We start from the raw sequence: 26,199 nt of genomic DNA on the forward strand, positions 1-26,199 counted from the left end.
CTTAACACCTGTATTTCCGTTTTACCTGTCTAAAATTCATTTCCCTTACTGTTGCTTTAGTTTTACATCAAGACTCCTCTCTTAGGCTACCACTTCTAGGAACCCTTCTATCATTACCTCAACTACCCTTTCTCTGTACTATACTGGTACTCTTCTTTAACACCTTGTTAATACAACTATTATTCAAATTTACACACCAACCACTTAGGCCAAAGATGAAGAAATTGAAGATTTTTACCAACTTCTGCAGTCTGAAATTGATCAAACGTGCAATCAGAATGCATCCATAATTACTCTTGATTGGAACACGAAAGTTGGAAACAAGAAGGATCAGTAGTTGGAAAATATGGCCTTGGCGATAGAAACGATGCCAGAGTTTGCATAATAGAATTTCATAAGACCAACAACTTCTTCGTTGCAGATACCTTTTTCACCAACATAAACGGCAACTATACACATGAACCTCTCCAGGTGGAATACACAGGAATCAAATCGACAACATCTGTGGAAAGAGACGATGGAAAAGCTCAGTATCATCAGCCAGAACAAAGCCAGGTGCCGACTGTGGAACAGACCATCGCTTACTCATATGCAAGTTGAAGTTGAAGTTGAAGAAAATTAGAACAAGTCCATAAGAGCAAAAGTACAACCTTGAGTATATCTCGCCTGAATTTAGAGACATTCTCGGGAGTAAATTTGACACATTGAATGCTAATGACCAAAGGCTAGAGAAGTTGTGGAATGACATCAAGAACATCATATGTGAAGAAAGCAAGAGGTCATTAAAAGACAGGAAAGAAAGAAATGACCAAAATTGGTGTCAAAAGAAACTCTGAAACTTGCTTTTGAACATCAAGTAGGTAAAGTGAAAGGAAGAAACAATGACATAAAAGAGCTGAACAGAAGATTTCAAAGGGCAGCATGAGAAGACATAGTATTAGAATAAGATGTGCCAAGACCTGGATTTAGAAAACCAAAAAGGAAGAACATGCTGAACATTTGTCAAGCTGAAAGAACTGAAGAAAAAATTCAAGCATTGAGTTACAATATTGAAGGACTGTATGGGGAAAATATTGAATAATGCAGGAAGCATCAAAAGAAGATGGAAGGAATACATGAATTCACTCTACTAAAAAAAATTGGTCAATGTTTAGCCATTTCAGGAGGTAGGATATGATCAGGAACCGATGGCACTGAAGGAAGATGTCCAAGCTGCACTGAAGGCATTGGTGAAAAACAAGGTTCCAGGAACTGAGAGAATACCAATTGAGGTGTTTCAACAAATGAATATGGGGCTGGAAGTGCCCACTTGTCTCTGCCAAAAAAATTTGGAAGACAGGTACTTGGCCAACTGACTGGAAGATTCCATATTTATGCCTATTTGAAAGAAAAGTGATCCAACAGAATGTGGAAATTATTGAACATTATCATTAATATCACATGCACCTAAAATTTTTCTGAATATAATTCAGAAACCCTTCCAGCCCTGTGTCAACAGGGAACTGTCAGAAATTCGAGCCAGACTCAGAAAAGGACTTGGAACAAGGCTATCATTGCTGATATCAGGTGGATCTTGGCTGAAAGTAGAGAATAATGGTAAGGTGTTTGTTTACCTGTGTGTTTTATTGACTATGCAAAGGCATTAGACTATGTGGATCATAACAAATTATGGGTAACATTGTGAAGAATGGGAATTGCAGAACACTTAATTGTGCTCGTGAAGAACCTGTATATAGACCAAGAGGCAGTCGTTCGGACGGAGCAGGGGGATACTGTGTGGCTTCAAATCAGGAAGGGTGTATATTGGGGGTGTATCCTTTCACCATATTTATTCAGTCTGTATGCTGAAAAAATAATCCAAGAATCTGTACTATGTGAAGAAGAACTCGGCATCACGATTGGAGCAAGGCTCATTAACAGTCTGAGGTGTGCAGATGACACAACCTTGCTTGCTGAAATTGAAGAGGACTTGAAGCACTTATTGAAGATCAAAGACTACATCCTTCAGTATGGATTCAACCTCAACATAAAGAAAACAAAAATCCTCACAACTGGACCAATAAGCAACATCCTGATAAACGGAGAAATGATAGAAGTATTTTATTTTACTTGGTTCCACAATCAACACCCATGGAATGAGGAGTCAAGAAATCAAATGATGTACTTATTGCAGTGAGCAGACCTGTTGCAAAAGACCTCTTTAAAGTGTTAAAAAGTAATGATGTCAATCTGAGGACTATGATGTGCCTGAACAAGTCTGTCTTGGAAGAAGTGAGCTAGAATGCTCCATAGAAGCAAGGATAATGATACTTCGTCTTCCATACTTCGTACATGTTATCAGGAGGGACTAGTCCCTTGAGTACCACATCATGCTTGGTAATTAGAGGGTCAGTGAAAGAGAGGAAGATGTTCTATGAGAATGACTGATGCCATGGCTGCAATGATGGCCTCAAGCATAACAGTGATTTTTAGGATGGCTCAGGATCAGGCAGTGCTTCATTCTGTTGTACACAGTGTCAGTATGAGTTGGAACTGATTTTACAGCACCTAACAACAACGGTGTATCTTGATTTCAGGAAATCTTTAGATATATAACATCATTATACTCATGGTGTCCGAAAGTAGTAGAATCAGAATTGCCCTGAGAAGGAAGAGATGGAAGAACTGCAGGACTGTAGGTTTTATCTAACCAAGGAATAGATGTGGTTCAAGCTCTGGGGAAGTGAGCAGATGTTTTGAAGAAAGAGTCGTTGATTTCAGAGGCACAGAGTACTTCTTGATGACCACAGGTGCATGGAATGGGTTATCTGAAGTGGAATAGAGTGGCAAATCCCCAGCAATGAGGTCACTGAAACTGGAAACCAAAGTATTAGATAAAAATCCATGCAGACAGTTAAGTCCCCAAAAGTGATGCAGAATTCAGTAGGGAGGGTAAGGATGAGCCAGCTTCCAAAGTCATTAATCAGTCAAGTAAATGATTGGGAAGTGGACAGACAACAGTAATGAGGAGGGAGAGAAGCTGATACAGTGGCAGTAAAAGGAACAGGGATTTTACATGAGAGTGGAGGAAGGTCAGCCCCCAAATGGTACTTGGAATTGAGAACAATTCAGATTTCCCTCCTGGAATCAGAGGTACAAACAGTGTGAGATGAAATTGAAAGTGTTGAATAGATTTTTAAAAATCCAGAAATGACCTGAAAAAAGGAGACTTTCACACAAAATAGATTGTCCACAAACAAGACAGGTCAGAATTACTAGAAGAAAAGTTTGCCCACTTGAACCCACCTTACTGTGAGTTCTTTGTCCCCTTTTGCTTACCATCCATTCAGTGTTCTCCAGCTTTTATAGCTCTGCTTTATACTGCTTGTTTTTTTGGACCTATCTTTTAAGTTTGTGAAATCTGTTCTCTGCTGTGTATAGAATGATATTAAACCCATTTCCCCCCTCTAAATTTGTAACTATTTGTTTCATTACAGAATTTCTGACTGGTTCCTTCCAAATCTGCAATGTCTTTTGTTGTTTCCAGCTTCTGCCGTTTATCCTCATGATTATGGTCAGCATAGGTGTTATATATCTCTGTGTCTGTTTCTGTTGTCTATGCTGGTCATTCCTTGTGTGCCTAAAAATTTGGTTTCCTGTGATAGACATTGTGTTGATTAGATTTTCTTACTTTTTTTAAACAGTTTTTAAGATACTAATAAACTACAATAGTCATTCATATCTTTGTAACCAAGAATCAACAGCTGTCAATATGGTAGATATTTAAATTAAAGGCATAATGGAAGATATAATTATTTTTCTTTCAAAGAGGATTTTTTTGTTGTTTGTTTCCTACTCCAGGTGTTTGAATTTCTCACCAATCTCAGAATCCTTAAAGCATTCAGAGCTTGAGATCCCCATTTGGATGGCTCACAGCTAGACCACCAGGTCCTTGTGCTATATTGCTATGGCTCCCATTTTTGGGGAGGCTGAGCTCCAAGTTGTGCCCCTACATCTGAACCTCATTTACATGGTTTTCTAACTGAATCAGTAGTGGTAAAGTTAATCTGAAATTCTTAGCTTCATTCTCTAAATCCCCATTCTTCTGAAATTGTGTTGAGCAATTCCTCAGTATTTTATTTTTTGATACTCTTAGGAAGATGCATCATATTTCATCCATACTTTTTAAGTGTCTCCACTGGAAGACTTGTTTCATACTACTGAAAGTGGAAGCCTCGTTTGTCCTTTGAGCATTTATTACAGTTTTGCATATCTATCCATGGTTGTATTTTTATTGTTGTCTCGGATGGCTGGATGGTTGGGTGAGTGGGTGAATGAATGGGTCATTTGGTGGGTGGGTGGATGGAGGGATGTTTGCTATGCGCCTTCCAGTTGATTCAATTCATAACAACCCCATAGGACAGAGTAGATCTGCCTCATAGAGTTTCCAAAGTTGTAATCTTTGCAGAAGCAGACTGCCACATCTTTTTCCCACAGACCAGCTCGCGAGTTTAAACTGCTGACCTTTTGGTTAGCAGTCAGCCTTCTAACCACTGCATCACAAAGGCTTAATGACACTTTGTTTCTAAGACTTATCTGGAGATTAACTCAAGGAGAAATAAAAAAGACTCTTGATACAAAAGAAGGCTGTCTAATAAAAATCTGTGGCGAGGGCGGAGCCAAGATGGCGGACTAGGCAGACGCTACCTCGGATCCCTCTTACAACAAAGACACGGAAAAACAAGTGAATCGATCACATACATAACAATCTACGAACCCTGAACAACAAACACAGATTTAGAGACGGAGAACGAACTAATACGGGGAAGCAGCGATTGTTTCCAGAGCCTGGAGCCAGCGTACCAGTCAGGTACGGCACAAGCACAGAGACCTGCTCCACCCCCCTGAACTAACCCCGGGAGGGGGACCAGCTGGTTCCACGGGCGGCGTGGGACGCAGCCGGTAGGAGAAGTCCCCGGGAGGCAGTGACTGATCTTGGAGCAGAAAGAGCAGCATCCGAGCCGGGGAACCGTCCCGCAGGGATTAGGACTGCACGCAGGTACGCCATAAACACGGAGAGTTGCTCCACCCCCTGAACTAACCCCGGGAAGGGGACCAGCCGGGTCGCGCGGGCGGCGTGGGACGCAGCCGGTAGGAGAAGTCCCCGGGAGGCAGCGACTGGTATTGGAGTGGGGAGAACAGCGTTCCAGCCAGGACACTCGGTCGCGGCACAAGCACAGGGAGCTACTCCACCCATCTGAACTAACCCCGGGAGGGGGCCCACCTAGTTCACGGGGGCGGCACGGCCACGCGGCTGGAGAGACGAGAAGTCCCCGGGAGACAGCGACTGATTTTGGAGTTGAGAGTGCACCGTCCCAGTAGGGGAGCCTTGACGCTGGGCGTGGGGCTGGAAGCGGAGGATCTGACCGTGACTCCAGCGGGCCAGACCCCCCGGGGGCAATCTCCACACGGCCAGCACACATAGGCGACGCGCCCGCGGGAATCTCAGATATAACAGTCATTCCAAGCAAGACAAGCAACTCTGGCTATATTCTGAGGTGCTACTCTCCTATCTCTCTGTTCCCTCCCCCACCCTTCCCAGGCGGCTTCATTAACATCTGAATAGCCTGAGCCAAAGGGAGAACTCTGATAGGGATCTGACTGCAGTTTTTTTTTTAGCGGATTTTCTGGAAAAACTAGTTTCCCAGTGATGGCTCGGAGACAACAATCCATATCAAACCACTTAAAGAAGCAGACCGGGACAGCTTCTCCAACCCCCCAAACAAAAGAATCAAAATCTTTCCCAAATGAAGATACAATTTTGGAATTATCAGATACAGAATATAAAAAACTAATTTACAGAATGCTTAATGATATCACAAATGAAATTAGGATATCTGCAGAAAAAGCCAAGGAACACACTGATAAAACTGTTGAAGAACTCAAAAAGATTATCCAAGAACATACTGGAAAAATTAATAAGTTGCAAGAATCCATAGAGAGACAACATGTAGAAATCCAAAAGATTAACAATAAAATAACAGAATTAGACAACGTAATAGGAAGTCAGAGGAGCAGACTCGAGCAATTAGAATGCAGACTGGGACATCTGGAGGACCAGGGAATTAACACCAACATAGCTGAAAAAAAATCAGATAAAAGAATTAAAAAAAATGAAGAAACCCTAAGAATTATGTGGGACTCTATCAAGAAGGATAACCTGCGGGTGATTGGAGTCCCAGAACAGGGAGGAGGGACAGAAAACACAGAGAAAATAGTTGAAGAACTTCTGACAGAAAACTTCCCGGACATCATGAAAGACGAAAGGATATCTATCCAAGATGCTCATCGAACCCCATTTAAGATTGATCCAAAAAGAAAAACACCAAGACATATTATCATCAAACTCACCAAAACCAAAGATAAACAGAAAATTTTAAAAGCAGCCAGGGAGAAAAGAAAGGTTTCCTTCAAGGGAGAATCAATAAGAATATGTTCTGACTACTCAGCAGAAACCATGCAGGCAAGAAGGGAATGGGACGACATATACAGAACACTGAAGGAGAAAAACTGCCAGCCAAGGATCATATATCCAGCAAAACTCTCTCTGAAATATGAAGGCGAAATTAAGATATTTACAGACAAACACAAGTTTAGAGAATTTGCAAAAACCAAACCAAAGCTACAAGAAATACTAAAGGATATTGTTTGGTCAGAGAACCAATAATATCAGATATCAGCACAACACAAGGTCACAAAACAGAACGTCCTGATATCAACTCAAATAGGGAAATCACAAAAACAAACAAATTAAGATTAATTAAAAAAAAAAATACACATAACAGGGAATCATGGAAGTCAATAGGTAAAAGATCACAATAATCAAAAAGAGGGACTAAATACAGGAGGCATTGAACTGCCATATGGAGAGTGATACAAGGCGATATAGAACAATACAAGTTAGGTTTTTACTTAGAAAAATAGGGGTATATAATGAGGTAACCACAAAAAGGTATAACAACTCTATAACTCAAGACAAAAACCAAGAAAAACGTAACGACTCAACTAACATAAAGTCAAACACTATGAAAATGAGGATCTCACAATTTACTAAGAAAAACGCCTCAGCACAAAAAAGTATGTGGAAAAATGAAATTGTCAACAACACACATAAAAAGGCATCAAAATGACAGCACTAAAAACTTATTTATCTATAATTACCCTGAATGTAAATGGACTAAATGCACCAATAAAGAGACAGAGAGTCACAGACTGGATAAAGAAACACGATCCATCTATATGCTGCCTACAAGAGACACACCTTAGACTTAGAGACTCAAACAAACTAAAACTCAAAGGATGGAAAAAAGTATATCAAGCAAACAATAAGCAAAAAAGAAGAGGAGTAGCAATATTAATTTCTGACAAAATAGACTTTAGACTTAAATCCACCACAAAGGATAAAGAAGGACACTATATAATGATAAAAGGGACAATTGATCAGGAAGACATAACCATATTAAATATTTACGCACCCAATGACAGGGCTGCAAGATACATAAATCAAATTTTAACAGAACTGAAAAGCGAGATAGATACCTCCACAATTATAGTAGGAGACTTCAACACACCACTTTCGGAGAAGGACAGGACATCCAGCAAGAAGCTCAACAGAGACACGGAAGATCTAATTACAACAATCAACCAACTTGACCTCATTGACTTATACAGAACTCTCCACCCAACTGCTGCAAAATATACTTTTTTTTCCAGCGCACATGGAACATTCTCTAGAATAGACCACATATTAGGACATAAAACAAACCTTTGCAGAGTCCAAAACATCGAAATATTACAAAGCATCTTCTCAGATCACAAGGCAATAAAACTAGAGATCAATAACAGAAAAACGAGGGAAAAGAAATCAAATACTTGGAAAATGAACAATACCCTCCTGAAAAAAGACTGGGTTATAGAAGACATCAAGGAGGGAATAAGGAAATTCATAGAAAGCAACGAGAATGAAAATACTTCCTATCAAAACCTCTGGGACACAGCAAAAGCAGTGCTCAGAGGCCAATTTATATCAATAAATGCACACATACAAAAAGAAGAAAGAGCCAAAATCAGAGAACTGTCCCTACAACTTGAACAAATAGAAAGTGAGCAACAAAAGAATCCATCAGGCACCAGAAGAAAACAAATAATAAAAATTAGAGCTGAACTAAATGAATTAGAGAACAGAAAAACAATTGAAAGAATTAACAAAGCCAAAAGCTGGTTCTTTGAAAAAATTAACAAAATTGATAAACCATTGGCTAGACTGACTAAAGAAATACAGGAAAGGAAACAAATAACCCGAATAAGAAATGAGAAGGACCACATCACAACAGACCCAAATGAAATTAAAAGAATCATTTCAGATTATTATGAAAAATTGTACTCTAACAAATTTGAAAACCTAGAAGAAATGGATGAATTCCTGGAAAAACACTACCTACCTAAACTAACACATTCAGAAGTAGAACAACTAAATAGACCCATAACAAAAAAAGAGATTGAAACGGTAATCAAAAAACTCCCAACAAAAAAAAGTCCCGGCCCGGACGGCTTCACTGCAGAGTTCTACCAAATTTTCAGAGAAGAGTTAACACCACTACTACTAAAGGTATTCCAAAGCATAGAAAATGACGGAATACTACCCAACTCATTCTATGAAGCCACCATCTCCCTGATACCAAAACCAGGTAAAGACATTACAAAAAAAGAAAATTATAGACCTATATCCCTCATGAACATTGATGCAAAAATCCTCAACAAAATTCTAGCCAATAGAATCCAACAACACATCAAAAAAATAATTCACCCTGATCAAGTGGGATTTATACCAGGTATGCAAGGCTGGTTTAATATCAGAAAAACCATTAATGTAATCCATCACATAAATAAAACAAAAGACAAAAACCACATGATCTTATCAATTGATGCAGAAAAGGCATTTGACAAAGTCCAACACCCATTCATGATAAAAACTCTTACCAAAATAGGAATTGAAGGAAAATTCCTCAACATAATAAAGGGCATCTATGCAAAGCCAACAGCCAATGTCACTCTAAATGGAGAGAACCTGAAAGCATTTCCCTTGAGAACGGGAACCAGACAAGGATGCCCTTTATCACCGCTCTTATTCAACATCGTGTTGGAAGTCTTAGCCAGGGCAATCAGGCTAGACAAAGAAATAAAAGGTATCCGGATTGGCAAGGAAGAAGTAAAGTTATCACTATTTGCAGATGACATGATTATATACACAGAAAACCCTAAGGAATCCTCCAGAAAACTACTGAAACTAATAGAAGAGTTTGGCAGAGTCTCAGGTTATAAAATAAACATACAAAAATCACTTGGATTCCTCTACATCAACAAAAAGAACACCGAAGAGGAAATAACCAAATCAATACCATTCACAATAGCCCCCAAGAAGATAAGATACTTAGGAATAAATCTTACCAAGGATGTAAAAGACCTATACAAAGAAAACTACAAAGCTCTACTACAAGAAATTCAAAAGGACATACTTAAGTGGAAAAACATACCTTGCTCATGGATAGGAAGACTTAACATAGTAAAAATGTCTATTCTACCAAAAGCCATCTATACATTTAACGCACTTCCGATCCAAATTCCAATGTCATATTTTAAGGGGATAGAGAAACAAATCACCAATTTCATATGGAACGGAAAGAAGCCCCGGATAAGCAAAGCACTACTGAAAAAGAAGAAGAAAGTGGGAGGCCTCACCTTACCTGACTTCAGAAACTATTATACAGCCACAGTAGTCAAAACAGCCTGGTATTGGTACAACAACAGACACATAGACCAATGGAACAGAATTGAGAACCCAGACATAGATCCATCCACGTATGAGCAGCTGATATTTGACAAAGGACCAGTGTCAATTAACTGGGGAAAAGATAGCCTTTTTAACAAATGGTGCTGGCATAACTGGATATCCATTTGCAAAAAAATGAAACAGGACCCATACCTCACACCATGCACAAAAACTAACTCCAAGTGGATCAAAGACCTAAACATAAAGACTAAAACGATAAAGATCATGGAAGAAAAAATTGGGACAACCCTAGGAGCCCTAATACAAGGTATAAACAGAATACAAAACATTACCAAAAATGATGAAGAGAAACCCGATAACTGGGAGCTCCTAAAAATCAAACACCTATGCTCATCTAAAGACTTCACCAAAAGAGTAAAAAGACCACCTACAGATTGGGAAAGAATTTTCAGCTATGACATCTCCGACCAGCGCCTGATCTCTAAAATCTACATGATTCTGTCAAAACTCAACCACAAAAAGACAAACAACCCAATCAAGAAGTGGGCAAAGGATATGAACACACATTTCACTAAAGAAGATATTCAGGCAGCCAACAGATACATGAGAAAATGCTCTCGATCATTAGCCATTAGAGAAATGCAAATTAAAACTACGATGAGATTCCATCTCACACCAGCAAGGCTGGCATTAATCCAAAAAACACAAAATAATAAATGTTGGAGAGGCTGCGGAGAGATTGGAACTCTCATACACTGCTGGTGGGGATGTAAAATGGTACAACCACTTTGGAAATCTATCTGGCGTTATCTTAAACAGTTAGAAATAGAACTACCATACAACCCAGAAATCCCACTCCTAGGAATATACCCTAGAGATACAAGAGCCTTCATACAAACAGATAAATGCACACCCATGTTTATTGCAGCTCTGTTTACAATAGCAAAAAGTTGGAAACAACCAAGGTGTCCATCAACGGATGAATGGGTAAATAAATTGTGGTATATTCACACAATGGAATACTACGCATCGATAAAGAACAGTGACGAATCTCTGAAACATTTCATAACATGAAGGAACCTGGAAGGCATTATGCTGAGCGAAATTAGTCAGAGGCAAAAGGACAAATATTGTATAAGACCACTATTATAAGATCTTGAGAAATAGTAAACCTGAGAAGAACACATACTTTTGTGGTTACGAGGGGGGGAGGGAGGGAGGGTGGGAGAGGGTTTTTTATTGATTAATCAGTAGATAAGAACTGCTTTAGGTGAAGGGAAAGACAACACTCAATACATGGAAGGTCAGCTCAATTGGACTGGACCAAAAGCAAAGAAGTTTCCGGGATAAAATGAATGCTTCAAAGGTCAGCGGAGCAAGCGCGGGGGTCTGGGGAACATGGTTTGCGGGGACTTCTAAGTCAATTGGCAAAATAATTCTACTATGAAATCATTCTGCATCCCACTTTGAAATGTGGCGTCTGGGGTCTTAAATGCTAACAAGCAGCCATCTAAGATGCAGCAATTGGTCTCAACCCACCTGGAGCAAAGGAAAATGAAGAACACCAAGCCCACATGACAACTAAGAGCCCAAGAGACAGAAAGGGCCACATGAACCAGAGACCTACATCATCCTGAGACCAGAAGAACTAGTTGGTGCCCGGCCACAATCGATGACTGCCCTGACAGGGAGCTCAGCAGAGGACCCCTGAAGGAGCAGGAGATCAGTGGGATGCAGACCCCAAATTCTCATAACAAGACCTAACTTAATGGTCTGACTGAGACTGGAGGAATCCCGGCGGCCATGCTCCCCAGACCTTCAGCTGACACAGGACAGGAACCATCCCCGAAGACAACTCATCAGAAATGAAAGGGACTGGTCAGCGGGTGGGAGAGAGATGCTGATGAAGAGTGAGCTAATTATATCAGGTGGACACTTGAGATTGTGTTGGCAACTCTTGCCTGGAGGGGGGATGGGAGGATAGAGAGAGAGGGAAGCCGGCAAAATTGTCAAGAAAGGAGAGACTGAAAGGGCTGACTCAAGACGGGGAGAGTAAGTGGGAGTAGGGAGTGAGATGTATGTAAACTTATATGTGACAGACTGATTGGATTTGTAAACGTTCACTTGAAGCTTAATAAAAGTTATTATAAAAAAAAAAAAAAAAAAAATCTGTGGCAGTGGCTCTGTGCCTTAGGGGTGGGGCCCTAGCCGGTGACGAAGCACTGAGCCATTTCTCAGTTGGCCGGGATAGGGTGGGGGGCTAGATGTTTCTTGGTGGTTTGCTGTCCCATGGCTGCTAAGTTATCCTGTGTCCTGTTCATGCCTACACTATTACAGCTACCTGGTGTACCTCTCTAGGGGCACACACTCTGTCCCTCCTACCCCCCACCTGTGAGTTCCCCCAGACCAGCTCGCTCCACTTTACCAGCTGTGTTTTCCTAGGCTTCTGGGACTTAAATGTATGCTGAGCTGCTGAGCTACTCTGTCTCAGGTCTGCTTAGTCTATATACATGCTTTGCCCACCTTGTCACTCCTTCCAGGCCTGTGTCAGTCTTGCTCCCATCCTGGGATTTTTGTTAATTACAAAAAAAGCTGCTGGAACCTGTGGCCATCTCAAAATGGCCACATTGAGCTGGGTGGTGAGTAGGGTGTGGACGGTCCGCGAATCACTGCCTTCTTATAGTCCGTGCTTCCATTCTTCCCTAATTTGGTACTCAGCCTGGTTCCCCAGTCCTTCACTTGGTGTCCAGAGTTCTGAGTTCACTGGTTGTGCAGGATTTTACTTTTTTTTTTCGGTCATTGTTGTGGGAGATTGTGAGGGTGCTAGTATCTGTGCTGCCATCTTGTCCCTCCTCCTCCTGACTTGTGTTTTGAATGCTGCAGATAGATTCTAGAAGAAATGGAAAGGTGAAGAGAAGAAAGGCTCGTATTTAACAAAGGGTTTTCATGGTACATGTCCCCTCAGGCCTAGTCATTCTTAAGTGTATTGGGGGTAAGCACATTCACATATATAACTGAAATGACAATTTTCTGGCTACATACACAGGTAGGGTATTTCTTTCTAGTAAGAAAGTCTACTTTGAAAATAAAATCCGTTCTGGACAATGACTTAGAGCAGGGTTCAGCAAATATTTTTTTTAGTTAATTTTTCTTGTGCTTTAAGTGAAAGTTTACCAATCAAGTCAGTCTCTCATTTAAAAACTTATATATACCTTGCTATACACTCCTAATTGCTCTCCCCCTAATGAGACAGTACACTCCTTCCCTTCACTTTCTCTCCTCATATCCATTTGAGCAGCTTCTGGCCCCCTCTGCCGTTTTGTCTCCCCTCCAGACAGGAGATGCCAACGTAGTCTTATGTGTCTACTTGATCCAAGAAGCTCATTCTTCACCAGTATTATTTTCCATCCCATATTCCAGCCCAATCCCTGTCTGAAGAGTTGGCTTTGGGAATGGTTCCTGTCTTGGGCTAACAGAAGGTCTGGGGACCATGGCCTCGGGGTCTTTCTAGTCCCAGTCTAACCACTAAGTCTGGTCTTTTTATGAGAATTTGGAGTCTGCATCCCACTGCTGTCCTGCTCCCTCAGGGGTTCTCTGTTGTGTTCCCTGTCAGGGCAGTCATCGGTTGTGGCCGGGAACCATCTAGTTCTTCTGGCCTCAGGCTGATATAGTCTCTGGCTTATGTGGTCTTTTCTGTGTCTTAGGCTCATAATTACCTTGTGTCTTTGGTGGTCTTCATTCTTCCTTGCTCCAGGTGGGTTGAGACCAATTGATCAGGAAACATTTTTGCAAAGGGTTAGACACTAAACATTTTAGGTTTTGCAGGCCACATTTATACCTGTGGAAAGACTTATGCCTGTCATTGTAGCTCGGAAGCAGCTGTAGACGGGACATACGTGAATGGTCGTGGCCGTATTCCATTAACACAGTATTTACTAAAGCAGCTGTACATATATACATTTGTGCTGAGAGTTACAATAGCCTGAGAATTAATTCTCTTACTAATGTTCCTGGGAATAGCCCTTTGGGACCACCACAACATGGTGTAAGGATTTTTATTATGGTAGTGCAGCCTATTTGCATGGGGAAGGTAGGTGCCCAGTGTGAGAAGAGATATTAAAGGCCCTGTAGGCCTGGGCTGGGACCTGGCACATGCCAGTTTTTCCTGGTGCCCAAAGCAAGTCACTAAAAAAAGCAGTTGCCCATCAAGCTGATGCTGACTTAGAGGCACCCCGTGTGTGTCAGAGTAGATCTGTGCTTCATAGGGTTTTCAAGGCTCTAACCTTTCAGAGGCAAATCTCTAGGCCTATTCTTCTGAGATACCTCTGGTAGGTATGAACCGTAAACCTTTCGATTAGCAGTTCAGCGATCAACAGATTATGCCACCGAGGGACTCCATATACATGCATACATACATACATACATGTATGCATGTATGTATATGTGTGTGCCTGTAAACATATAAACAAGGTATATGTATGTATCTACATATAAACATGCACATACTTGCCTTGACGTTTGTCCCTATGGCAGGCTTGTGATGCCTCTGAGCCTCAGTTTCCTTATTTGGTAATGGGAATAAAAAGTAAATGCAAGGACCTAGTATAGATACATGTAAGTGAAAGGGTTCGAGAAGGGCCTGGCACGTGATCAGTGCTCACTAAGTCATCTACTGTTTAGACCTCTGGGTACAGCCCTCTCTCGCTGAATTACTTGGGTGTGTTGTTGAGCTCTTGCTGTAGCTTTGCTTCGTGCTGTGGGTCATCCAGGCTGGACCTCCTCCTCATGCCTCCTTAGTAGGCTAGCCAGGACATGCAGTTCTCATTGAAATGGCCGAGGCTTTCGAGAGCAGTGAAAACACACAAGATCTCTTAAGGGCTGGGCTCAGAAATGCATACAGCCAAAAAGGCCGCATCAAAGGCTCTGGTGCCTTGGGCCAAAGTAGGCTACATGGAATCAGAGACTGTTCCTGTGAGAATGAATAACAACCTCTACTGTGTCTGTGGGAAAAACGTTTGCGCTTGAAGACTACCCTAAAGGTTAGCGGTTCAAGCCCATCCCCCCCACTTCCAAGGAAGGTAATCTACTTCTATAAAGATTACAACCAAGAAAACCCTTTGGAGCCATTCTACTGTGTAATACATGGGGTTGCCATGAACCAGAGTCAACTTGTCAGCAATGAGTTTGTTTATTTTGGTTTACTTTGCCTGTATGCTTTATTGGGACTAGGTATGTATACGTTGTTCTTTTTGTAGTCCCTACCAGTTCTATTTGACATAGAGGTTCTGTTGAAAAATGCAGGGATGCTTTCTCTGTACATCCTAGTAAGTGTCATTGTTACAGGGCAGGGCTTCCCAGCTCGGGACTAAGCCCTGCTTAGGTTCTTGCCTTCTTCTGACCAAGAATGACCAGGAGAGGCACAGAGGTTCCACACTAACAAAGCTTTATTAGGGACAGAGTAAAAGGCACACAAGGGAGAGAGGGAGAGGGGTTTCTACCTATGCTAGCCTCCAGTCTCTCACTGAACAAAAGGTTCCCTAGAGCTTATAAAATTTCTTAGGCAGGTAAAGCATATTATCTTTATTCATTAGATGGGTGGAGATTTCCAGGAGAAGGGGAGGAATTATAAAAATCAAATGCTCACGCAGTTAGAATTCAAGATGGACTTCCTCGCAAAGGTGGTTGAAATCAAGTTGGAGTCTCTCACAAAGGCTGCTGGGATGTCGAACAGGACTTATTCTGGGATGTTGTGCATGCATGATGCCTCTGGATCCTGGTTTGAGCCCCAGCGAGGGGTCCCTGCTCATGTTTGTCTCATGTGAAAGGTTATCCATAGGCCATGTTGACTTTTACTGCACATTCTCTGCACCTGGTAAGGCCTTGAGAAGCAACTCAGGAAGATTATCATTAATTTATAGCTGGTCTAGCACACAGGGCCTTGAAATGTAGCCCCTTATCTTGTCTAAGCACCTAGTTAATCACAAGTAGTTCTTGGGTGCCAGCAGCAAAAGTTATATGGTGGTCTGTACTTAGGTTTAGATTTAATTATAGCTGGTCGAGTACACAGGGCCTTGAAATGTAGTCCTTACTTAATTCATCCAGCCTCATCTCTTCCCTGTCTCACCATTGGACAAATGGCCAGTATGAGTTTGCTATAGCTATGTGACTCAGGGACTTAAAAACAAGAAGGCCTTATTTCTGGGTTAGTGGGACGGGTTGCTGGTCTTGGCTGGCACCCACATGCGTCTGCGTCATCTGTGGATCTGGGAGGCAGCGGCTCCTCCAGGCTGTGTTCTCTCAGGAGCTCAAGTTGGCTGGATGATGGCTGTTTTGGGATGCCCACGGGTGGGGTAACTGTGCTGTGCTCCACAAGGCATCTGGTCCTCCTGCAGGCAGCCCAGGTTGTTCACATGTCGGAAGGGGGTGCCAAGAGTGAGAGGAGGCATTCAGTGTTTCTTGAGGACTAGTTGGGAATCTGCACACACTGATTTTTCTAGTGCCCAAAATAAGTCACTAAAAAAAAGCAGTTTCCCATCAAGTTGAATATGACTCCTGGCGACCCCATGTGTGTCAGAGTAGACCTGTGTGCAATTCAGTTTTCAATAGCTGATTTTTAAAAAGTAGATTGGAAGACCTTTCTTCTGAGGCACCCCTGCGTAGACTTGAACTACCAACCTTATGGATTAGGAGCAGAATGAGTTAACTGTTGATACCACTCATGGACTCCAAGGAACACATGAGGCCAAGCTAATTCCCCATATGGGGGGTGGAGTCATAAACTCAGATAACACAGAGGGTGGATACAGACACATGGAGAGGTGAAGAATGGTACATACTTTCCTTACAGCCAACTGTTTTCATCATTGTCACATTCTCATGTGGAAGGACCCCTACCAGGATCCACTCCTGGCCCCTCTCCACTTCCCAATCACCCCTCCCCAGGATGGAAAATGTATCCCCTTACACTTACGTCAAAGGGACCAGACATTCTGGCCTGGCGCCTTCTCTCACCCCTCCTTGGTTTCCGCCTGCCAGTAGGGAGCCTGTGGTCCTTTCAGCTGTGGGCTGCCTTGAAGGTTCCCAGCTGTGTCAAGGTCTGTTCACTGTATGGATCCCCATCATGAGTGAATAATGCCAAGCCCATGAGCCCAGATGTGGCTTCTGTGTGGTTCCAGACAGGCCAGGTGAGTGTATTCCCCTTGGGGTCCTCTGTCATTTACTGGCAGTTCAGTCTGTGTCTTTTCCCTCTGGTGCCCTGGTGTCTATGCAGCCCAGACCTAGACCCAGTCCTTCTTCATGCTTCCTGGTTTCCTTTCATCTCTGGGGAGGCCTTCCCCAAGGTCTATTCTAGGGCGAGACCAGTGATACCTCCACTGCGCTCAGTTTAATGAGTGAACACCTCCCTGTGTTCTGGGCCCTCGTCCCCCCATCACTCTGCCCCCTGAACTGGCCCCCCCCAAGCCGGGCTTGTGCCTTGGTAAGTCCACCTCCTCCCTCACTCCCCAGTTCTTTACCTCAGGCCTTTCCCCTTGAGTCTCCCTGGGGGGAACCTTTTCCCTTTCCTGCAGCTCAGCGGTGTCCCCAGAGATCGAGTGAACGCCCTTTCTTCTGATTTCTCTGGGTTTCCACTTGTTCCTCACTTTGATCTAAGTCACAGCTTCTCAGGGGCTCAGTCTCCATCGGTTGGGGTGTGCTGCTTTCCCACAGTTCCCATAACTTTCCTTAGCTCAGTTGGGCTTCTTTCTCCACTGGTCTCCTGGCTCAGTTGCACTTTTTATTTTGCTTTCTGGTATCTTTGAAGAGGCCTCATGGCTCCACACCAGGCAGTTTCTTTCTAACTTTGCCTTGACTGAGGTTCCATGTCCCTCAGTGTCCCTCGGTTTCCTCTCAGTTGGACAGTGCATTGTGAAGTCTGTGCACCTCCTCTAGTACCCCTTCCCCTCTCTTGGCGAGGTCCACTTGGCAGCTCTGTTACTTCTTTGAGTTCCCCAGACTCTGCTGCCGCCATCTCACAGTAGCCTCTGAAACCAAAGTTTTTCACTCCCAAGACCCCGTTTGCTTATGTGGAAAATATCTGAGAGTCTTAAGTGATCCCAAAGTTAATATGAATGTGCTATGGTAGCTGGAAATCCATGTAGTCATAGGATTTATAGTAGCCTAGGAATTCATCACAGGCTGATTATATTCTTATATTACTAGGCCTTGTTTAGAGCCTAGATTTTAGTCTTGATTATTGCAATTTAAGAACAATTGCATACTCATAATAATTTAGGCATCACACAAATATGGTACCGTTGCTGTTATGGACAAGAGAGAAATTGCCTGGGGACTGGCGGGGAGAGGGTTGCCTGGGAACCATTTTCCTACTGATAAGTGCTTAGTCAGAAGCTAAGGGACTGTTTACTACAATACTCTAAAATAGGTCCCATGAAAAACGTACAGGTTTTCAATTCTTCGTCCTAGAGAGACAATCCTGGCCTCACCTTATTCTTGAATGACAGAAGGCAGTGTTCTCATGAGGAAGCCCTTAGCGTTGTTGCATACTGGAGAATTATTGTGGAGTTCTTCCACAGGAGGGCTAAGCTTCTCCAACTTCAGGCTCTATTAAGTCTCGTATATCTGAACTTGTTTCCAAGTGCTCCTATCCTAGTACTACAGGGAGAATGTCCCTGACACAGGGAGTACACCTGTGTACCTGTGAAGGGCAGCGAGTCATGGAGGCAGAGGGGGAGAAAGTGGAGATGACTGCATTATCCTCACCTGTCTCATGTAAAGCATCTGTGCAAACTCCCAATGAAAGATTTGCATCCTGGGGATCAAATGTCCTTTAAATGTTTATTTAGCAGATCTAGTCTAGAAAAAGGAGCCCTGGTGGCACAAAGAGTTAAGTTGTTGGCTGCTAACCAAAAGGTTAGCGGTTTGAACCCACTCAGCCACTCCAGATCCGTTGATCTGCTTCCCTAAGATTAGAGCCAAGAAAACCCTATATGGCAGGTCTGCTCTGTCATATGGGGTCACTGTGAGTCAATATCGACTCGATGGCAGCTAAAAGCAACAGTCTCAAAAAGATAATGAAGATATTATTTGTGGACAAGGAGGATTTTGAGAATTACATGTCATTATAAGTTTTCCCTTGCTCCATAAAAAAATTAGCCCCAAACTAACTGATTTAAAACAATAATCAACATTTATTGTCTCACATAGTTTCTGTGGGTCAGGAATTCTGGAGTGACTTAATTGGAGGTACTAATTCTAAGCCTCAGATGAGGATACTGGGCAGTGCTGCAGTCATCGAAAAACTTGACTGAGCCTGGAGGATCTGCTTCTGGCTGTTGGCAGGAGGCCTCAGTTCTTCACCATATGGGCCTCTCCATTCAACTGGTTGAGTGTTTTCACAACATGGTGTTTTTGTTTTTTTTTTAATTCGAATTTTGTTGTACATTTTTTACCAGTTCTAGCCGAGAGGTTCTATTGCGGTCCTGGTCATAGTGGTCGGTAGTGGTAGCTGGGCATCATCTAGTTCTTCTGGTCTCAGGTTAGAGGAGACTGTGGTTCATGTGGGCCATTGGTCGTTTGGACTAATTGCTTCCTTGAGTCTTCATTTTCTTCATTCTCTTTTGCTCCAGGCAAGAAGCTATAAATAGTATTTGAAAGAAATGTGAATGGAAAATTTTCCCATAACCCAAATAGTAAAAATATGTGTTTTGTCAGTATTTACTTAAAACAAAGTAAATACCACTGGTGTTCCCGAAAGTTCATTATAAATTTGGCAGAAGTGATAACCAGAGATTTTTCTTTTTCATAAGTATAATGTCTCAAGTTTGAAAATCAAAACGTCAGGCCACAAGTTTTGTTCCGTGTTTGTGCAAGAAGCTGAATGTCTACATACAACATGTTATATATTCTCATTTTTCTTCCTCTCCCTTCTACTCATCATACTTTGTTAAATTCATTTGAGCACCAAAAGCAATGACATTCTGTAACCTCAGCTCTCCACTTGAAAATATCCACATTGGCCTTTCTACCAACTCACTAGAAAGACAAATCACATTGTCTATAAAAGACACAAATTATGTGCTGCTGTGGCTTTTTTCTTTTATGAGAGTAATTTTTCCAACAACCTGTTGTCCTCAAATAAAAAGTTTTAAAAAAACTCAAAAGTTCTCTGAATTACCCTCACACGGTTGGTTTTCAGATGATAAATTGCTCTGTCTTGACATTAGATGTCGAAGAAAATCCAAATCCATTTGACTCACCCAAAATAATAATAGTAGTAGTAGTAGATATTTTTTGTTGGGCACTTAAATTCTCCATTAGGTGTTGTGTTACGCTTTTTAAGTGTATAATCTCATTTTATCATCTCAACAACCCAAAATTAGTGAAGAAGGTTTTCATTGCAATTAGTGAAAATACAATTCAAATATTTTATGTATAAAAAAAAAATTGGCTCATATGTTTAGACGTCCCTGAGACACCTGGCTAAAGACATGGCTGTATCCATGGGCTCAACAATGTCATCAGGACACTTTTTTTCTCTCTGCTGTACTTCCCTCTTAGTTGCTTCATTCTTAGACTGTCCTCATGTTATGTGGTGAATGACATCAACGCCATGCTTACGTCCTATCAAGGTAACAACCCTAGAGGGTTACCCCCAACAACCTCATCAAAAATCTCATAATGGATTCTGATCTGATCGGCCTTGTGCAGGTTACTTTCTCAGGGCTGAGCCAATCACTGTGGCCAGGATTCTCTTAGTACCAGGCGTAGGTCAACCACCAACCCTTACAGCTGGGAAGTAAGGTCAGCCTTATTTGAACTATTTGGACCAAACTAAAGGAGCGATCCATATTTATGCTGTATTTATGCCTGTTCTCAAGAAAGGTGATCCACCTGAATGGGGAAATTATCAAACAATATCACAAACAAGTAAAATTTTGCTGAAGATTTTTGCTGCAGCAGTGTATCGACAGGGAACTGCCAGAAATTCAAGCCGGATTCAGAAGAGAACATGGAACCAAGGATGTCATTGCTTATGTCAGATAAATCCTGGCTGAAAGCAGAGAATACCAAAAAGATGTTTACCTGTGTTTTATTGACTACACAAAGGCATTCAACTATGTGGATCTTAACAAATTATGGATAAATTGTGAAGAAGTGGAATCCCAGAACACTTAATTTTGCTTATGAGGAACCTGTACATAGATTAAGAGGTAGTTGTTCAAACAAAACAAGGGAATACTGTGTGGTTTAAAGTCAGGAAAGGTGTGCCTTGGGGTTGTATCCTTTCACCATACCTATTCAGTCTGTATGCTAAACAAATGCTCCAAGAAGCTGAAGTGTATGAAGAAGAACGGGGCATCAAGATTGGAGGAAGACAGATTAACAACCTGCATTATATACATGACACAACCTTGTTTGCTGAAAGTGAAGAGAACTTGTAGTGCTTGCTGATGGAGATGAAAGACCACAGCCTTCAGTATGGATTACAACTCAATATAAACAAAAGAAAAATCCTCACAACTGTATCAAGAAGCAACATCATGATAAACGGAGAGCAGATTGAAGTTGTCAAGTATTTCATTTTATTTAGATCCACAATCAACATCTGTGGAAGCAGCAGTCAAGAAATCAGAGGATGCACTGCATTGCATTTGCCAAATTGGCTGCAAGAGATCTCTTAAGTGTTGGAAAGCAAAGATGTCACCTTGAAGACTAAGGTGTGCCTGACCCAAGCCATGGTGTTTTCAGTTGCCTCATATGCATGCAAAAGCTGGACGATGAATATGTAAGACCAAAGAATTGATTTCTTTGAATTTTGATGTTAGTGAAGAATATTGAATATCTCATAGACTGCCCAAAGAACGAACAAATCTGTCTTGGAAGAAGTACAGCCAGAATGCTCCTTAGAAGCAAGGATGGTGAGACTACATTTCACATACTTTGGACATGTTGTCAGGAAGGATCAGTCCCTGGAGAAGGACATCATGTTTGGTAAAGCAGAGGATTAGTAAAAAGAGGAAGACCCTCAATGAGATGGATTGACACAGTGGCTGCAACCCCAGGCTCAAACATAACAACGATTGTGAGGATGGAGCAGGACTGGGCAGTTTTTCGTTTTGCTGTACGTAGGTTCGCTGAGTCGGAACCAACTCAACAGCACCTAACAAAAACAATCAATAGGTATATATTTATTGCTCTCTTATTAGATAGATAGATGTTGTTGTTCTTGTTGTGTGCCTTCCAGATGATTCTGTCTTATAATGACCTTATAGGACAGAGCAGAACTTCCCCTATCAGGTTTCCAAGGCTGTAATCTTTACACAAGCAGACTACCACATATTTCCCATGTCTGGTGGCTGGTGAGTTTGAACCACTGACCATTTGGTTAACGCCCAACCTCTGAACCACTGACCGTTTGTTTAGCGCCCAACCTCTTAACCACTGCGCCACAAATGCTTTCTCAGATAGATACATATATAGGTATGCATATATCTGTATCTACATATATAAATTTGTAGGACACGTGAAGAAATCTACCAAACTTTATGTAATTGGGGAGACAAAACATTTATTTCTTAGGAAACATTCAAAATTGAAGGAAATGAAATCTGTCTAATCTTCAAAACATAGCTTTTTCCTTTTAAAACATTAATGCCATTTTTTTTCTAAGGCTTATCTGGAGATTAATTGAAGGAGAAAGAGATAGGACTCTCCTGATGCAAAAGAAGAGTGTGTGTAATAACCTATGTCAATGGTGCTTGGCCTCTCCAGACAGGGCCCTGGCCAGTGGTGAGGCATTGGGCTATTACTCAGGAGGGGGCTAGGTGTTTCCCTGTAGGTTGCTGTCCTATCTCTGCTAAGTTATCCTGGGTCCTATTCCTGGCGCTTTCCTGCCACTGCCCACGCCTTCTCTGTGACATGTGTCCTATGTCCCTCCCCAGGCACACTATCCCTCCTGCTCTCTGCCTGTACATTCCACTGGGCCAGTTGAGGGAACAGCCAGTTTACTCTGGCTGTGTTTTCCTGGGATCCCTGGGACTCAAATCTATGCTGCGCTCCTGCACTACTCTCTCAGGCCTCCTTAGTCCCAGTACAGCTTTGCCCACCTTGTCACTCCTTCCAGGTCTGTCTCAGCCTGAGTCCTCTGTTTTGCTCCCACCCTGGGCTTTTTGGTAATTATGAATAAAGCTGCTGCTACCTGTGGCTGTCTCAAAATGGCCACATTGAGCTGGGCTGTGAGTAGGGTGTGGATGGTCTGTGAATCTCTGCCTTCCTATGGTCCTTGCTTCAATTCTTCCCTAAAATGGTGCCCAGCCTGGTTCTCCAATCCTTCATTTGGTGTCCAGTATATGAGATCACTAGTTGCACAGGTTTGTACTTGTTTTCTTGGTCATTGTTTTGGGGGTTCATGAGGGTGCTACTATCTGTGCCGCCATCTTGCCCCTCCTCCTCCTGACTTCTTCTTTGAAACCTGCAGGCAGATTCTAGAAAAAATGGAAGGATGAAGGGGAAGAAAGTCTCATTTTTGGCAAAGCGTTTTCATAGTACACATTCCCTCAGGTCCAGTGATTCAGTGGGTGTATCTGGGGTAAGCACATTCACATATTTAAACTGAAATGACAGTTTTTCGGCTACACATATGGGTAGGGTATTCATTCTTTTCTAATAAGAAAGTCTACTTTGGAAATGAAATCTGTTCTAGACAGTGACTTAGAGCAGGGTTCAGCAAATATTTTTGTAAAGGTTTAGATGGTAAACATTTCAGGCCTTGCAGCTTACATATACACCCGCCATTGTAGCAGGAAAGCAGCTGTAGACAGTATATACATGAATGGTCATGGCCATGTTCGATTAATGCAGTATTTACAAAAGCATCTGTTGGGCAGATTGGGCCTGGGGCTGTGTAGTGTGTTGACCCCTGACTCAGAGAGCAGATTCAGATACAGGGAGCAGGCAGATCTTAAAGAACACTGTCAAATAAACAGAAGAAATCACATGCAGCTTCCTTTCTGTTAGTGGGACTCACCTAATAGAAGTTCCAGGATGTTTACGTCACTCAGGCTCTGCCCTGTGTCCCTGGCCGGTGCTGATGTGACTGTCAGACTCTCCATCATCCTGACCTTCCCCTATACCAACCTACTTCATTAAAAAAAAGAAAAATTTGCCTTCGAATCAACTCAGGCTCAAGGTAGACATTGAATTTCTTCTGTTTATGGTGATGGAGGAAACCCTGGTGGCGTAGTGGTTAAGTGCTACAGCTGCTAACCAAGATGTTGGCAGTTCAAATCCACCGGGTGCTCCTTGGAAACTCCATGGGGCAGAGTCGACTTGATGGCAGTGGGTTTGGTTTTTTTTTGTATGGTGATGGAAAATTTGACAACAGGTATTGGTGATGGTTGTTAATAAATTGTACATGTGAAAAACATTGAAGTGGCACATGTGTTATATATATATTTACAACAACAATAAACTTAATTTTAGGGTAGTACAGAGAACTGAACTGCACGCTGTCTTTTTTTTTAATATTCCATGTATTTTATTATTCTTATTTTATATTTGGCAAAGGAAATACCCATGATAAAAATACATATATTCAAATAGTACACGGTCATTGTTGTTAGGTGCCATCAAGTTGGTTCTGACTCATAGCAACGCTGTGCACAACAGAATGAAACACAGCCCGGTCCTGCACCATCCTTAAAATCGTTGTTATACTTGAGCTCGTTGTTGCAGCCACTGTGTCAGTCCACCTCATTGAGGGTCTTCCTCTTTTCCACTGAACCTGTACTTTGCCAAGCACAATGTCCTTCTCCAGGGACTGATCCCTCCTGACAACATGTCCAAAGTATATAAGATGCAGTCTCGCCATCCTTGCTTTTAAGGAACATTCTGATTGTACTTCTTCTAAGACAGATTTGTTTGTTCTTTCGGCAGTCCATAGTATATTCAATATTCTTCGCCAACACCACAATTCAAAGGCGTCACCTCTTCTTCGGTCTTCCTTATTGATTGTCCAGCTTTCACATGCATATGATGTGATTGGAAATACTATGGCTTGTGTCAGGCGCACCTTAGTCTTCGCGGTGACATCTTTTCAACACTTTAAAGAGGTCCTTTGCAGCAGATTTACCCAATGCAATGCAGTGTTACATTTCTTGACTGTTGCTTCCATGGCTGTTAATTGTGGGTCCAAGTAAAATGAAATCCTTGACAACTTCAGTCTTTTCTCCGTTTATCATGATGTCGTTCATTGGTCCAGTTGTGAGGGTTTTTGTTTTCTTTATGTTGAGGTACAATCTATACTGAAGGCTGTGGTCTTTGATCTTCATTAGTAAGTACTTCAAGTCCTTTTCACTTTCAGGAAGCAAGGTTGTATCATATGCATAACACAGGTTGTTAAGAGTCTTCCTCCAATCCTGATGGCCTGTTCTTCATATAGTCCAGCTTCTTTGCATTATTTGCTCAGCATACAGAATAGATATGGTGAAAGGATACAACCCTGATGTATACCTTTCCTGACTTTAAACCAATCAGTATCCCCTTGTTCTGTAGAAACAACTGCCTCCTGATCTATGTAAAGGTTGCTCGTGAGCACTATTAAGTGTTCTGGAATTCCCATTCTTCTCCGTGTTTTCCATAATTTGTTATGATCTATACAGTCCAATGCCTTTGCATAGTCAATAAAACACAGGTAAACATCCTTCTGGTATTCTCTGCCTTCAGCCAGGATCATCTGACATAAACAATGATATCCCTGATTCCATGTCTTCTTCTGAAACCAGCCTGAATTTCTGGCAGTTCCGTGTAAATATGCTGCTTCAGCTGTTTTTGAATGATCTTCACCAAATTTTGCTTGCGTGTGATATTAATGATATTGTTGTATAATTTCCACATTCAGTTGGATCACTTTTCTTGGGAATAGGCATAAATATGGATCTTTTCCAGTCAATTGGCCAGGAAGCTGTCTTCCATATTTCTTGGCATAGACAAGGGAGCACCTCCAGTGCTGCATCCATTTGTTGAAACATCTCAGTTGATATTCCATCAATGCCTGGAGCTTTATTTGTCGCCAGTGCTCTCAGAGCAGCTTGGACTTCTTCCTTCAGTACCATCGGTTCCTGGTCATATGCTATCTCTTGAAACGGTTGACCATTGACTAATTCTTTTTGGTATAATGATTGTGTGTATTCCTGCCATCTTATTTTGATGCTTCGTGCGTCATTTAATATTTTCCCATAGAATCCTTCACTATTGCAACTCAAGGCTTGAATTTTTTCCTCAGTTCTTTCAGCTTTAGAAAAGCCAACCATGTTCTTTCCTTTTGGTGTTCTATCTCTAGCTCTTTGCACGTATCATTATAATATTTTACT

The 26,199-nt window shown here is 41.9% G+C and overlaps 1 protein-coding gene across 2 annotated transcripts in view; it reads left to right on the top strand.

The window, feature by feature from the left end:
• The window catches only part of LOC126072186 (zinc finger protein 699-like), a 317,390-nt gene that overhangs the window by 100,312 nt on the left and 190,879 nt on the right, over nucleotides 1–26,199 (top strand). The window lies entirely within an intron of this gene.

The sequence above is a fragment of the Elephas maximus genome, chromosome 3, assembly GCF_024166365.1.
Source record: "Elephas maximus indicus isolate mEleMax1 chromosome 3, mEleMax1 primary haplotype, whole genome shotgun sequence".
Taxonomy (NCBI): domain Eukaryota; kingdom Metazoa; phylum Chordata; class Mammalia; order Proboscidea; family Elephantidae; genus Elephas; species Elephas maximus.